Below are 16773 nucleotides of genomic sequence, written 5' to 3'. Positions count from 1 at the left end.
AGCCCACAAATGTTCCACTGGAGGATCTTCAAGGGCCGCAGAGGTGGCTCACTGATTCCATCTCTGCCTGGGACTCGTCGTCCGTTGTTGGCGACTCCGGGGCCTCCTCCATCACAGACTGGAAGGACTCCTGGATGATGGCTTGAAGTTCCATTGAGTCTTTCCTGTCCAGTAGGACCACGCCCAGCATCCATGACAGGAGCTGCCTGCAGGCGCCCCTGTCCTCTGCCGACGGCAGCAGGCGACAGAGGAGCGCTGAGATGACCCCGATGGTTTTCTTCAGTCGATCCGGAAAGGATTCGACCATTACCTTTGCAGGCATTGAGCTGGACGACCCGTCGAGTCGGGGCTGGGTCACTGGGTATGTCTGGGTGGCTGTCGACACTGCAGCAGCATAAGCTGGGTGCACCCTGGGCCTGGCATGAGTGGCCATGGGCTTCCAAGTCCCCTGGCGGGGGAACCTCTGCCTGACTCTTGCCGCTCACAGTAGGGGCCTGCCCTTGGGAAGAGGCCTGCTGGCGGTATGGCAAGGAATGTTGGTGCCCAGCTGGGACCTGCTGGGCAGTGTGCCTGGCCTGTGGCTGTTTTTCCCAATGATTCTGTCTTCTTGGCCACCTTGCCATCTGACCCCGCAGTTGACCGCGCTGCTGCAAACCAGTGCCTGCCCCCTGATGCCACTGCTGGGAGCCCAGTGCTGGGAACTCGCTGGTATTGCCCTCCTGCGGTATCCGGGGAACCATGATTGGAGCCCATGCTGACTGTTGCTGGGCAGTTCCAAGGCTGGGTGGCGTCGGGGCTGTCGGGTCGTTCTGATGACGAACCTGCTGCCAGTGCTGCACCATCACAGGACAGCTCCGGTTCCAGGCATGGTGCCTCTTTGAGCAGTTGGCACACTTGGGCTCTGGCCGAAGGGCTTCGCCAGTTGGCTGTTTGAGGATTGCAATGCAGTCCTTCGAGTCGTGTGCCTTGCTGCACACACCACACTTCTTCTCTCGCTGGCAGGTGGCTGCAATATGATTGAACCCCTGGCAGTTGAAGCATTGTACTGGGCCCGACAGGTATGGTCGGGTCTTGAATCTTCACCAGACCCCAAGGTCCAGGTGCGTGGGAAGTGGACCTTTGTGTTGGATCCGCACCTGGTGGGTGGGCACCTTGCTCACCGTTGCAGTGAGTCGCTCTGCCTTGACAATATTGGGCACTTCCAAAATGGGATCCAGTGGGAGGGGCACAGGGACGTGTAAAAGCACCCCCTTGTACATCTTCTCCGAAGCAACTAGTTCCACCATGCTGGGATGGGTCACAACCAGCCCCTTCAACTCCTCGTAAGTCTTCGTCCCGAGGAATGACCAGAACCTAGTCTTCGTCCCGAGGAATGACCAGAACCTCGTTCCTGAGAGTGAACTCGCAGCAGAACTTGAGGTGGGGTAGACCTTCCAGATACCGTACAAACCCGTAGTTGGGAACCTTGAATTTGTTGAAGGCCCTGGCTGCTTGTGCCCGAGCTGAGCGGGAACTCCTCCTTCCACGTGGAGTCAGCCAGTCCCCGTCCACTGTGGAGGCTGACGCAACTGGTGTAGGGACCTGGGATGGCTCCATCCTTGCCAGTTGAGGAGCTACATCCTCCTGGCTTCCTTCCACGTCCCCCATGGCCATCTGGGGGTGCAAGTCTTCTTGGGTAGGGGATGCCGACGGACCTAGTGGCAGTTTGGTAGATACAGTAGTCTCCACTGCATCCTTGGCCTTCTTGGTGGGGGCTCCCACCTGCCCCACGTCGTCCTCCAACTCGTCCCCGCATTCCATGGAACGTTTAGGCCGCTCTCCTGGATCTGTCATGGTGACTGTAGGTGTGGGGACAGAGCCAGCAGCAGAGCTGCTGCCTGTGACCTCACAGCCGCCCACACTGGGTGCAGAGCTGTGAGGCTCAGAGCCCCAGTCAGGGCCTGTAGCCACCCTCTCGTGGCTCACTGCTCTGAAGCACTGAACACAGTCCAAGGATCACCAGTTATGACGCTAATCTGTGCATAAACTAACACAGATTTGCGAACACAACACACACTGTTTTCCAACCTTCGTCCAGTTGATAATCCTTATTTTGCTTCCTTTCCGATTCTTCCGACCTGTGTGATAATAATAATAAAATAATAATAATAAAATAATAATAATAATAATAATAATAATAATAATAATAATAATAATAATAATAATAATAAAAATAATAATAATTATTATTATTATTATTATTATTATTATTATTATTATTATTATTATTATTATTATTATTATTATTATTATATATTATAAAAAGCACTAAACCCACAAGGGTCGTGAATTGCGATACATAGAGTAAAGGCATACGAAAAGAATATTTTTCTACAGTTACCCCCCAGTGTTTGACTAGAGAAAACGTAATTCTTCCGACACTACCTACACAGCTGCTTGGTAAACAAATCTCATATTTACATAAATTTTTATTCTGAGTGTATGTATCATGTTTATATGCTATGTAATGGGTTTAATATATAATTTTGAGGAAAATATCATAGATGGATTAATGAAAATGCCTATATTGATGTAAAATAAGACATTTAGTGTGCCCAAGAGTGATTATTATTACCTAGTATTGGCGTCATGAGTAGAGAGAGACTTAGCGATTTTAATTTGTACCTGCACACCAGCTCAGTGTGTAAGTATATTTAAATACAGGTACACATAAGTATAATTATCAGAGTACATATAAAATATGCAGTAACTTTAAAACACTTGAAATTTTGGAAAGTTTCCTGACATAATAGATGTGGTCACGGAAAATGTAAACAAACCGGGTAGGGGGCGCAGTATTTAAAAGACCACTTGCCCTATACCAAATTTTGGTCATAATTTGACATCGCCGTATTAGCGGAACGCCGTAAGGCGAAACGCCGTAAAGCGGGGCCTTACTGTACTTGCTTGCTAGGTGACTGGGACAACAGGTGTAAGGAAAGATGCCCAATGTTTTCAGCCGGCTGGGGTTCAAACTACGAACAGTGTGAAGCAAGAGTGTTGCCTACCAGGCCGTGGGCCACCGTGGTTGTAGGTAATAATAAAAGCTGGATTAGCAATAACAACACCGTACTCTGAAGTCACTGATTGCAACAATAACATGAAACAAAATATGATTGGCATGTGCAAAGTAATATAGGATTTAATTTTATTTACTGCTTCCAACACCTTACAGTAAGAAACTACTAGCACTCGGCATAGGTTCCGTAGATTGGTTTTAGTCCTACCTAAACAACAGAAAACAAATTATCAAGGTAACTACATAGAATTAGAACTCCTGCAGATAGCATGTGGGGTTCCGCAAGGCAGTATTTGGGTTCCCTTATTGTTCCTGTGTTATGTGAATGACATGCTTATCAAGTGTAAAGAAATGATATGGCGATACCGACAAGATATGAACTAAACAAGCCACTTGTGGCGACATGTTTCCATTAATAAATGTCCTGAACTCTACAAAAGTGTTATTTTCCACATTAAGTGTAAGCTTCTGTTGTATTCAGACGACAATGCTCTATTAGTGTCAGGTAAAGACCCACTGTAACTAGAGTCCTGCAGCAAATGATTAGTAGACCTGGAATTTACCTGGAGAGAGTTCCGGGGGTCAACGCCCCCGCATCCCGGTCTGTGACCAGACCTCCTGGTGGATCAGAGCCTGATCAACAAGGCTGCACGCAATCCAACGTACGAGCCACAGCCCGGCTGGTCAGGTGCTTGTCCAGTGCCTGCTTGAAGACAGCCAGGGTAATCCCCCTTATGTATGCTGGGAGGCAATTGAACAGTCTCAGGCCCCTGACACTTATTGTATTGTCTCTTAACGTGCTAGTGACACCCCTCGTCTGCCGAGTCTTTTGCTTTCATTGTGAGTGATTTTCATGTGCAAGTTTGGTACTAGTCCCTCTAGGAATTTCCAGGTGTATATAATCATGTATCTCTCCTGCTTGCATTCTAGGGAGTACAGGTTCAGGAACTTCAAGCGCTTCCAGTAACTGACGTGTTTTATTTCCGTTTTGTGTGCCGTGAAGGTTCTCTGTATATTTTCTAGGTCAGCAATTTCACCTGCCTTGAAAGGTGCTGTTAGTGTGCAGCAATATTCCAGCCTAGATAGAACAAGCAATCTGAAGAGTGTCATCATGGGCTTGGCATCCAAAATTTTGAAGGTTCTCATTATTCATCCTGTCATTTTTCTAGCAAATGCGATTGATACAAAGTTATGGTCCTTAAAGGTGAGATCCTCCGACATGATCACTCCCAGGTCTTTGACGTTGGTTTCTTGCTCTATTTTGTGGCTGGACTTTGTTTTGTTCTCTGATGAAATTTTAATTTCCTCAAGTTTACCATATCGAAGTACTTGAAATTTCTCATCATTGAACTTCATATTGTTTTCTGCAGCCCATTGAAAGATTTGGTTGATGTCCGCCAGTAGCCTTGGAGTGTCTGCAATGGAAGACACTGTCATGCAGATTCGGGTGTCATCTGCAAAGGAAGACACAGTGATGTGGCTGACATCCTTGTCGAAAGCTTTTGCAAAGTCTGTATATATTACATTTGCATTCTTTTTGTCTTCTAGTGCATCTAGGACCTTGTCGTAGTGATCCAGTAGTTGGGACAGACAGGAGCGACCTGCTCTAAACTCATGTTGCCCTGGGTTGTGCAATTCATGGTATCTAGATGGGTGGCGATCTTGCTTCTTAGGACCCTTTCAAATATTTTTATGATATAGGACGATAGTGCTATCGGTCTGTAGTTCTTTGCTATTGCTTTACTGCCCTCTTTGTGGACTGGGGCTATGTCTGTTGTTTTTAGTAACTGTGGGACGACCCCAGTGTCCATGCTCCCTCTCAAAAGGATGTTAAAAGCTCGTGATAGGGGCTTCTTGCAGTTCTTGATGTACACGGAGTTCCATGAGTCTGGCCCTTGGGCAGAGTGCAAGGGCATGTCATTTATCGCGTGTTCGAAGTCATTTGGATAACATCAGATAGGCTTGTGTTTACCAAATTCTGTGGCTCTCTCATAAAAAATTCGATTTGGTCTTCGACTCTCAGTCTGGTGAGCGGCTTGCTAAAATCTGAGTCATATTGGGACTTGAGTAGCTCACTCATTTCCTTGCTGTCATCTGTGTAGGGCCCATCTTGTTTAAGTAGGGGCCCAATACTGGACGTTGTTCTCGACTTTGATTTGGCATAAGAAAAAAAATACTTTGGGTTTCTTTCGATTTTATTTATGGCTTTTAGTTCTTCCCGTGATTCCTGACTCCTATAAGATTCCTTTAGCTTTAGTTCGATGTTTGCTATTTCTCTGACCAGTGACTAAGATAAGATTTCGTTCGGATTTTTAACCCCGGAGGGTTAGTCACCCAGGATAACTCTAGAAAGTCAGTGAGTCATCGAGGACTGTCTAACTTATTTCCATTGGGGTCCTTAATCTTGTCCCCCAGGATGCGACCCACACCAGTCGACTAACACCCAGGTACCTATTTGCTGGTAGGTGAACAGGACAACAGGTGTAAGGAAACGTGTCGAAATGTTTCCACCCGCCGGGAATCGAACCCGGGCCCTCCGTGTGTGAAGAGGGAGCTTTAGCCACCAGGCCACTGGGCCACCCCTACGTATTTCAGATATATTGGCCTCTTTTACCCGCTCTGTTATTCTTTTCCATCGCCTGTAAAGGGAGCGCCTGTCTCTTTCTATTTTACATCTACTCCTCCTTTTTCTTAAAGGACTAAGCCTTGAGCATACATCGAGTGCCACCGAGTTAACCTGTTTTAGGCATAAGTTGGGGTCTGTGTTGCTTAGTATATCTTCCCAGCTTATATCGGTTAGGACTTGGTTTACTTGGTCCCACTTTATGTTCTTGTTATTGAAGTTGAGTTTGTTGAAGGCTACCTAGTGACTGATCAAATTTTATCGGTCTGGGGCACTGTGCATACATGTCTGAACCTCAATTATGTTGTGATCTGAGTATATTGTTTATGATTGCCTGGAGTTTACCTGGAGAGAGTTCCGGGTGTCAACGCCCCCGCGGCCCGGTCTGTGACCAGGCCTCCTGGTGGATCAGAGCCTGATCAACCAGGCTGTTGCTGCTGGCTGCACGCAAACCAACGTACGAGCCACAGCCCGGCTGGTCAGGAACCGACTTTAGGTGCTTGTCCAGTGCCAGCTTGAAGACTGCCAGGGGTCTGTTGGTAATCCCCCTTATGTATGCTGGGAGGCAGTTGAACAGTCTCGGGCCCCTGACACTTATTGTATGGTCTCTTAACGTGCTAGTGACACCCCTGCTTTTCATTGGGGGGATGTTGCATCGTCTGCCAAGTCTTTTGCTTTCGTAGTGAGTGATTTTCGTGTGCAAGTTCGGTACTAGTCCCTCTAGGATTTTCCAGGTGTATATAATCATGTATCTCTCCCGCCTGCATTCCAGGGAATACAGTTTTAGGAACCTCAAGCGCTCCCAGTAATTGAGGTGTTTTATCTCCGTTATGCGCGCCGTGAAGGTTCTCTGTACATTTTCTAGGTCAGCAATTTCACCTGCCTTGAAAGGTGCTGTTAGTGTGCAGCAATATTCCAGCCTAGATAGAACAAGTGACCTGAAGAGTGTCATCATGGGCTTGGCCTCCCTAGTTTTGAAGGTTCTCATTATCCATCCTGTCATTTTTCTAGCAGATGCGATTGATACAATGTTATGGTCCTTGAAGGTGAGATCCTCCGACATGATCACTCCCAGGTCTTTGACGTTGGTGTTTCGCTCTATTTTGTGGCAGTTTTCCCTAGGTGTAATGATAGTTTGTTGTCTACTAATCATTTGTTGCAGGACTCCAGTTCCAGTGTTAATACATTAGCTATGTCTTGTGGGTCATTACCTTACACTAACAGAACACTGTCATCTGCATATAGTAGGAGTTTGCACTTGACATCTAAAGGCATGTCGTTAACATAGCATAGGAATAATAAGGGACCCAGAATACTACCTTGGGGGAACTCCACATGCTGTCCGTTTTGTCGATTTTGGCAATTTGTCTCCTGTTACTAAGGTATGACTTAAACCAGTCTTCAGAACCTATACCGATAGCTTGAAGTTTCTTACATAATATAGGCCTTTTGCAGGTCTAAGGTTACCATACCTATGAGGTTCCCCTTTGACATTTAAGTTCTCATGTAATCCATCAGATTAATTAGGGAGGTGTCGGTTGAGTAAGATCTTCTGAAGCCCGATTGATAGCTATGGAGAATGTTGTTGTCATTAAGGTACTTAACTACTTGACAGTATACCGCCCTCTCTAGAATTTTGGATATTATACTGAGTAATGGTCTGAGCTATGATATGTATACCTTGTACATGTACTTGTATTCCTTGTACATGTACTTGTATACCTTGTACATTTACTTGTATACCTTGTGCATGTACTTGTGTACCTTGTACATGTACTTGTATACCTTGTACATGTACTTGTATACCTTACACATGTTCTTGTATACCTTGTACATGTACTTGTGTGGAGAAATTTTCTCCAGGAGGGGGGTATCAGCCCCCTTCAGCCCTTTCAGCCCTGAGGGGCCAAGCCCTCTCAGAAGGGGCGAGCGTCTTGTTTACTGCTAGAGTGAGTAATTGATCACAGATGCTATGCCACGTAGTCAAGTGACCTCTGCTCCTTGCAGCGGTGTTGCAAAGTGTATTTTTATAAGAGACAGTACATTCTTACTTTAGGAGGACAATTAAGGAAAATCCTGCTCCCAATTTATTACCATAGTAAAGATAGTGTACATTGTTGTCTATGCTTAAGACAGCGAGAAACAAACATTCTGCTTTGCTTCATCGAGGAGGTGACAAGGATGCAAGGTACTAGGTCAGCGTTTTTTTTGTGTACCAGGGCAGTGACGGCAAGGGGCGCTGTGGCGTCGCCAGACTATCTTTGACTCTAGGGAGAGTGACACTGACGCCAGGATAACTAGCAAAGAACACTGATCTGTGCGTTAGTGTGAACAAAGTGTCTCAAATACAATAAACATAAGAGAAATGTGATCAGCTTCTCTTGTGATACATTGTGAACAATAAAGACAAATCTTGTGGAACATAGTGTACCAGTGTGCGTTTCCTAGACAATGGAAGACGTGGACATCCAAGGACACTTCAGCTTCTATCAAGTCACCGATACCTGTCGAAGGTGTTGAGAACACCATAGCTCACGTTACAAAGAGCAAGGTATGTTACGAATTTCCTGTAGATCGGGGGATTGCGCAATTCTTGAGTCACAAGGAGTTTGTAATCAACCTATAGTCGGCAGTAAGGTGTGGACTTTTGAGTCCAAACAAGTACGAACATCGTCAGCCACCAGTGTATGAAACATGCTGACATAACACCCCCTAGGGGCAATTTATACTTACAAATTATATTTTTTTGACAGCCCATGTTGAGATGGTTTCGACAGCTTCTAGACCTCGTCTGCAGGGGCGGCTGTGTAGACGATTTGCTGTCCTTTATCAGCTAAATGTTCATATTCAAATTTATAAATTATATCTTAGCTGGTAAGGCCAATATCTTCAACAACTTGTATAACTTGTACATGTACTTGTATACCTTGTACATGTACTTGTATACCTTGTACATGTACTTGTATACCTTGTACATGTACTTGTATACCTTGTACATGTACTTATATACCTTGTACATGTACTTGTATACCTTGTACATGTACTTCTATACCTTGTACATGTACCTGTAGAAATTAATATATTATTATTAATCCCACTTTGGTCGAGCTTTCATTTCCGCACACTGGAAGTCAGGGCTCGATACGGCGCGCGTCTCAGTGGCCCTACATACCACAACAACATCCTGCCAGTGTTGTCACTGACCGTCACTGCTGCCAGTGTTGTCAATGACCTTCACTGCTGCCAGTGTTGTCACTGACCTTCACTGCTGCCAGTGTTGTCACTGACCTTCACTGCTGCCAGTGTTGTCACTGACCTTCACTACTGCCAGTGTTGTCACTGACCTTCACTTCTGCCATTGTCACTGACCTTCACTGCTGCCAGTGTTGTCACTGACCTTCACTGCTGCCAGAGTCGCCACTGACCTTCACTGCTGCCAGTGTTGTCATTGACCTTCACTGCTGCCAGTGTTTTCACTGACCTTCACTGCTGCCAGTGTTGTCACTGACCTTCACTGCTGCCAGTAATGTCACCCTGACCTTCACTGCTGCCAGTGTTGTCACTGACCTTCACTGGAGCCAGTGTTGTCACTGACCTTCACTGCTGCCAGTGTCACTGACCTTCACTACTGCCAGTGTTGTCACTGACCTTTACTAGTGCCAGTGTTACCACTGACCTTCACTGCTGCCAGTGTTGTCACTGACCTTCACTGCTGCCAGTGTTGTCACTGACCTTCATTACTGCCAGTGTTGTCACTGACCTTCACTGCTGCCAGTGTTGTCACTGAACCTCACTGCTGCCAGTGTTGTCACCCTGACCTTCACTGCTGCCAGTGTTGTCACTGACCCTCACTGCTGCCAGTGTTGTCACTGACCCTCACTGCTGCCAGTGTTGTCACTGACCTTCCCTGCTGCCAGTGTTGTCACTGACCTTCACTGCTGCCAGTGTTGTCACTGACCTTCACTTATGCCATTGTCACTGACCTTCACTGCTGCCAGTGTTGTCACTGACCTTCACTGCTGCAAGTGTTGCCACTGACCTTCACTGCTGCCAGTGTTGTCACTGACCTTCACTGCTGCCAGTGTTGTCACTGACCTTCACTGCTGCCAGTGTTGTCACTGACCTTCACTTCTGCCATTGTCACTGACCTCCTTCACTGCTGCCAGTGTTGTCACTGACCTTCACTGCTGCCAGTGTTGCCACTGACCTTCACTGCTGCCAGTGTTGTCTTTGACCTTCACTGCTGCCAGTGTTGTCACTGACCTTCACTACTGCCAGTGTTGTCTTTGACCTTCACTGCTGCCAGTGTTGTCACTGACCTTCACTGCTGCCAGTGTTGTCACTGACCTTCACTGCTGCCAGTGTTGTCACTGACCTTCACTGCTGCCAGTGTTGCCACTGACCTTCATTGCTGCCAGTAATGTCACCCTGACCTTCACTGCTGCCAGTGTCGTCACTGACCTTCACTGGTGCCAGTGTTGTCACTGACCTTTACTGCTGCCACTGTTGTCACTGACCTTCACTACTGCCAGTGTTGTCACTGACCTTTACTATTGCCAGTGTTACCACTGACCTTCACTGGTGCCAGTGTTGTCACTGACCTTCACTGCTGCCAGTGTTGTCACTGACCTTCACTACTGCGAGTGTTGTCACTGACCTTCACTGCTGCCAGTGTTGTCACTGACCCTCACTGCTGCCAGTGTTGTCACTGACCTTCACTGCTGCCAGTGTTGTCACTGACCTTCACTGCTGCCAGTGTTGTCACTGACCTTCACTGCTGCCAGTGTTGTCACTGACCTTCACTGCTGCCAGTGTTGTCACTGACCTTCACTTCTGCCATTGTCACTGAACTTCACTGCTGCCAGTGTTGTAACTGACCTTTACTGCTGCCAGTGTTGCCACTGACCTTCACTGCTGCCAGTGTTATCATTGACCTTCACTGCTGCCAGTGTTGTCACTGACCTTCACTGCTGCCAGTGTTGTCACTGACCTTCACTGCTGCCAGTGTTGTCACTGACCTTCACTGCTGCCAGTGTTGTCACTGACCTTCACTGCTGCCAGTGTTGTCACCCTGACCCTCACTGCTGCCAGTGTTGTCACTGAGCCTCACTGCTGCTAGTGTTGTCACTGACCTTCACTGCTGCCAGGGTTGTCACTGACCTTCACTGCTACCAGTGTTGTCACCATGACCTTCACTGCTGCCAGTGTTGTCACTGACCTTCACTGCTGCCAGTGTTGCCACTGACCTTCACTGCTGCCAGTGTTGTCACCCTGACCCTCACTGCTGCCAGTGTTGTCACTGACCCTCACTGCTTCCAGTGTTGTCACTGACCTTCACTGCTGCCAGTGTTGTCACTGACCTTCACTGCTGCCAGTGTTGTCACCGACCTTCACTGCTGCCAGTGTTGTCACCCTGACCTTCACTGGTGTCAGTGTTGTCACTGACCTTCACTGCTGCCAGTGTTGTCACTGACCTTCACTGCTGCCAGTGTTGTCACCCTGACCTTCACAAGTGTCAGTGTTGTCACTGACCTTCACTGCTGCCAGTGTTGTCACTGACCCTCACTGCTGCCAGTGTTGTCACTGACCCTCACTGCTGCCAGTGTTGTCACTGACCTTCACTGCTGCAAGTGTTGTCACTGACCTTCACTGGAGTTTATCTGGAGTTTACCTGGAGTGATTTCCGGGGGTCAACGCCCCCGCGGCCCGGTCTGTGACCAGGTCTCCTGGTGGATCAGAGCCTGATTAACCAGGCTGTTACTGCTGGCTGCACGCAAACCAACGTACGAGCCACAGCCCGGCTGGTCAAGTACCGACTTTAGGTGCTTGTCCAGTGCCAGCTTGAAGACTGCCAGGGGTCTGTTGGTAATCCCACTTATGTATGCTGGGAGGCAGATGAACAGTCTCGGGCCCCTGACACTTATTGTATGGTCTCTTAACGTGCTAGTGACACCCCTGCTTTTCATTGGGGGGATGTTGCATCGTCTGCCATGTCTTTTGCTTTCGTTGTGAGTGATATTCGTGTGCAAGTTCGGTACTAGTCCCTCTACGGTTTTCCAGGTGTACATAATCATGTATCTCGCCTGCGTTCCAGGGAATACAGGTTTAGGAACCTCAAGCGCTCCTAGTAATTGAGGTGTTTCATCACTGTTATGCGCGCCATGAAGGTTCTCTGTACATTTTCTAGGTCAGCAATTTCACCTGCCTTCAAAGGTGCTCTTAGTGTGCAGCAATATTCCAGCCTAAATAGAACAAGCGACCTGAAGAGTGTCATCATGGGATTGGCATCCCTAGTTTTGAAGGTTCTCATTATCCATCCTGTCATTTTTCTAGCAGATGCGATTGATACAATGTTATGGTCCTTGAAGGTGAGATCCTCCGACATGATCACTCCCAGGTCTTTGACGATGGTGTTTCGCTCTATTTTGTGGAAGGAATTTGTTTTGTACTCTGATGAAGTTTTAATTTCCTCATGTTTACCATATCGGAGTAATTGAATTTTCTCATCGTTGAACTTCATATTGTTTTCTGCAGCCCACTGAAAGATTTGGTTGATGTCTGCCTGGAGCCTTGCAGTGTCTGCATTGGAAGACACTGTCATGCAGATTCGGGTGTCATCTGCAAAGGAAGACACGGTGCTGTGGCTGACATCCTTGTTTATGTCAGATATGAGGATGAGGAACAAGATTGGGGCGAGTACTGTGCCTTGTGGAACAGAGCTTTTCACCGTAGCTGCCTCAGACTTTATTGATTAATACTCTTTGTGTTCTGTTTGTGAGGAAATTATAGATTCATCTACCAAGTTTTCCTGTCATTCCTTTAGCAAGCATTTTGTGCGCTATTACGCCATGGTCACACTTGGTTGTACCATAGTCATCATTGGTTGAGTCATAATTATCATTGGTTGTGCCATAGTTATCATTGGCTGTGGCATAGGTGTCATTGGTTGTGTCATAGTTATCATTGGTTGTGCCATAGTTGTCATTGGCTATGTCACAGTTATCATTGGTTGTGTCATAGTTGTCATTAGTTGTGTCATAGTTGTCATTGGTTGCATCCTATTTATCATTGGTTGTGTCATAGTTATCATTGGTTGTGTCATAGTTATCATTGGTTGTGTCATAGTTATCATTGGTTGTTTCTTAGTTATCATTGGCTGTGTCACAGTTATCATTGGTTGTGTCATAGTTATCATTGGTTGTGTCATAGTTATCATTGGTTGTGTCATAGTTATCATTGGTTGTGTCATAGTTATCATTGGTTGTGTCATAGTTATCATTGGTTGTGTCATAGTTATCGTTGGTTGTGTCATAGTTATCATTGGTTGTGTCTTAGTTATCATTGGTTGTGTCTTAGTTATCATTGGTTGTGTCATAGTTATCATTGGTTGTGTCATAGTTATCATTGGTTGTGTCATAGCTATCATTGGCAGTGTTATAGCTGTCGTTGGTTGTGCATTAGTTATCATTGGTTATGTCATAGTTATCATTGGTTTTGTCATAGTTATCATTGGTTGTGTCATAGTTATCATTGGTTGTGTCATAGTTATCATTGGTTGTTTCTTAGTTATCATTGGTTGTGTCATAGTTATCATTGGTTGTGTCTTAGTTATCATTGGTTGTGCATTAGTTATCATTGGTTGTTTCATAGTTATCATTGGTTGTGTCATAGTTATCATTGGTTGTGTCTTAGTTATCATTGGTTGTGTCATAGTTATCATTAGTTGTGTCTTAGTTATCATTGGTTGTGCATTAGTTATCATTGGTTGTATCATAGTTATCATTGGTTGTGTCATAGTTATCATTGGTTGTGTCATAGTTATCATTAGTTGTGTCATAGTAATCATTGGTTGTGTCATAGTTATCATTGGTTGTGTCATAGTTATCATTAGTTGTGTCATAGTTATCATTGGTTGTGTCATAGTTATCATTAGTTGTGTCATAGTTATCATTGGTTGTGTCATAGTTATCATTGGTTGTGTCATAGTTATCATTGGTTGTGTCATAGTTATCATTGGTTGTGTCATAGTTATCATTAGTTGTGTCATAGTTATCATTGGTTGTGTCATAGTTATCATTGCCGGTGTCACAGTTATCATCGGTTGTGTCATAGTTATCATTGGTTGTGTCATAGTTATCATTGGTTGTGTGATAGTTATCATTGGTTTTGCATTAGTTATCATTGGTTGTGTCTTAGTTATCATTGGTTGTGTCATAGTTATCATTGGTTGTGTCATAGTTATCATTGGTTGTGTCATAGTTATCATTGGTTGTGTCATAGTTATCATTGGTTGTTTCATAGTTATCATTGGTTTTGTCATTGTTATCATTGGTTGTGCATTAGTTATCATTTGTTTTGTCATAGTTATCATTGGTTGTTTCATAGTTATCATTGGTTGTGCATTGTTTATCATTGGTTGTTTCATAGTTATCATTGGTTGTGTCATAGTTATCATTGGTTGTGTTATAGTTATCATTGGTTGTGTCATAGTTATCATTGGTTGTGTCATAGTTATCATTGGCAGTGTTATAGCTATCGTTGGTTGTGCATTAGTTATCATTGGTTGTGTATCAGTTATCATTGGTTATGTCATAGTTATCATTGGTTTTGTCATAGTTATCATTGGTTGTGCATTAGTTATCATTGGTTGTGTCATAGTTATCATTGGTTGTGCATTGTTTATCATTCGTTGTTTCATAGTTATCATTGGTTTTGTCATAGTTATCATTGGTTGCGCATTAGTTATCATTGGTTGTGTCATAGTTATCATTGGTTGTGCATTAGCTATCATTTGTTGTCTCATAGTTATCATTGTTTGTGTCATAGTTATCATTAGTTGTGTCATAGTTATCATTAGTTGTGTCTTAGTTATCATTGGTTGTGTCATAGTTATCATTGGTTGTGTCATAGTTATCATTGGTTGTGTCATAGTTATCATTGGTTGTGCAATAGCTATCATTACCTGGAGTTTACCTGGAGAGAGTTCCGGGGGTCAACGCCCCCGCGGCCCGGTCTGTGACCAGGCCTCCTGGCGGATCAGAGCCTGATCAACAAGGCTGTTGCTGCTGGCTGCACGCAAACCAACGTACGAGCCACAGCCCGACTGCTCAGGAACCGACTTTAGGTGCTTGTCCAGTGCCAGCTTGAAGACTGCCAGGGGTCTGTTGGTAATCCCCCTTATGTATGCTGGGAGGCAGTTGAACAGTCTCGGTCCCCTGACACTTATTGTATCGTCTCTTAAGGTGCTAGTGACACCCCTGCTTTTCATTGGGGGGATGTTGCATCGTCTGCCAAGTCTTTCGTAGCTTTCGTAGTGAGTGATTTTCGTGTGCAAGTTCGGTACTAGTCCCTCTAGGATTTTCCAGGTGTATATAATCATGTGTCTCTCCCGCCTGCGTTCCAGGGAATACAGGTTTAGGAACCTCAAGCGCTCCTAGTAATTGAGGTGTTTTATCTCCGTTATGCGCGCCGAGAAGGTTCTCTGTACATTTTCTTGGTCAGCAATTTCGCCTGCCTTGAAAGGTGCTGTTAGTGTGCAGCAATATTCCAGCCTAGATAGAACAAGTGACCTGAAGATTGTCATCATGGGCTTGGCATCCCTAGTTTTGAAGGTTCTCATTATCCATCCTGTCATTTTTCTAGCAGACGCGATTGATACAATGTTATGGTCCTTGAAGGTGAGATCCTCCGACATAATCACTCCCAGGTCTTTGACGTTGGTGTTTCGCTCTATTTTGTGGCCAGAATTTGTTTTGTACTCTGATGAAGATTTAATTTCCTCGTGTTTACCATATCTGAGTAATTGAAATTTCTCTTCGTTGAACTTCATATCTTTTTCTGCAGCCCACTAAAAAGATTTGGTTGATATCCGTTTGGAGCCTTGCAGTGTCTGCAATGGAAGACACTGTCATGCAGATTCGGGTGCCATCTGCAAAGGAAGACACGGTGCTGTGGCTGACATCCTTGTCTATGTCGGATATGAGGATGAGGAACAAGATGGGAGCGAGTACTGTGCCTTGTGGAACAGAGCTTTTCACCGTAGCTGCCTCGGATTTTACTCTGTTGACGACCACTCTCTGTGTTCTGTTAGTGAGGAAATTATAGATCCATCGACCGACTTTTCCTGTTATTCCTTTAGCACGCATTTTGTGCGCTATTACGCCATGGTCACACTTGTCGAAGGCTTTTGCAAAGAATGTATATATTACATCTGCATTTTTTTGGTCTTCTAGTGCATTTAGGACCTTGTTGTAGTGATCCAATAGTTGAGACGGACAGGAGCGACCTGTTCTAAACCCATGTTGCCCTGGGTTGTGTAACTGATGGGTTTCTAGATGGGTGGTGATCTTGCCTCTTAGTGCCCTTTCAATGATTTTTATGATATGGGATGTTAGTGCTATCGGTCTGTAGTTCTTTGCTGTTGCTTTACTGCCCCCTTTGTGGAGTGGGGCTATGTCTGTTGTTTTTAGTAACTGTGGGACGACCCCCGTGTCCATGCTCCCTCTCCATAGGATGGAAAAAACTCGTGATAGGGGCTTCTTGCAGTTCTTGATTAACACGGAGTTCCATGAGTCTGGCCCTGGGGCAGAGTGCATGGGCATGTCATTTATCGCCTATTCGAAGTCATTTGGCGTCAGGATAAGATCGGATAGGCATGTGTTAACCAAATTTTGTGGCTCTCTCATAAAAAATTCATTTTGATCTTCGACTCTCAGTCTGGTTAGTGGCTTGCTAAAAACTGAGTCATATTGGGACTTGAGTAGCTCACTCATTTCCTTGCTGTCATCTGTGTAGGACACATCTTGTTTAAGTAGGGGCCCAATACTGGACGTTGTTCTCGACTTTGATTTGGCATAGGAGAAGAAATACTTTGGGTTTCTTTTGATTTCATTTATGGCTTTTACTTCTTCCCGCGATTCATGACTCCTATAAGATTCCTTTAGCTTAAGTTCGATGGTTTCTATTTCTCTGACCAGTGTCTCCCTACGCATTTCAGATATATTGACCTCTTTTAGCCGCTCTGTTATTCTTTTCCGTCGCCTGTAAAGGGTGCGCCTGTCTCTTTCTATTTTACTTCTACTCCTCCTTTTTC

The sequence above is a fragment of the Cherax quadricarinatus genome, unplaced genomic scaffold, assembly GCF_038502225.1.
Source record: "Cherax quadricarinatus isolate ZL_2023a unplaced genomic scaffold, ASM3850222v1 Contig402, whole genome shotgun sequence".
Taxonomy (NCBI): Eukaryota; Metazoa; Arthropoda; class Malacostraca; order Decapoda; family Parastacidae; genus Cherax; species Cherax quadricarinatus.
The sequence above is the reverse complement of the archived record's forward strand: the minus strand, read 5'-3'. Positions refer to the sequence as shown.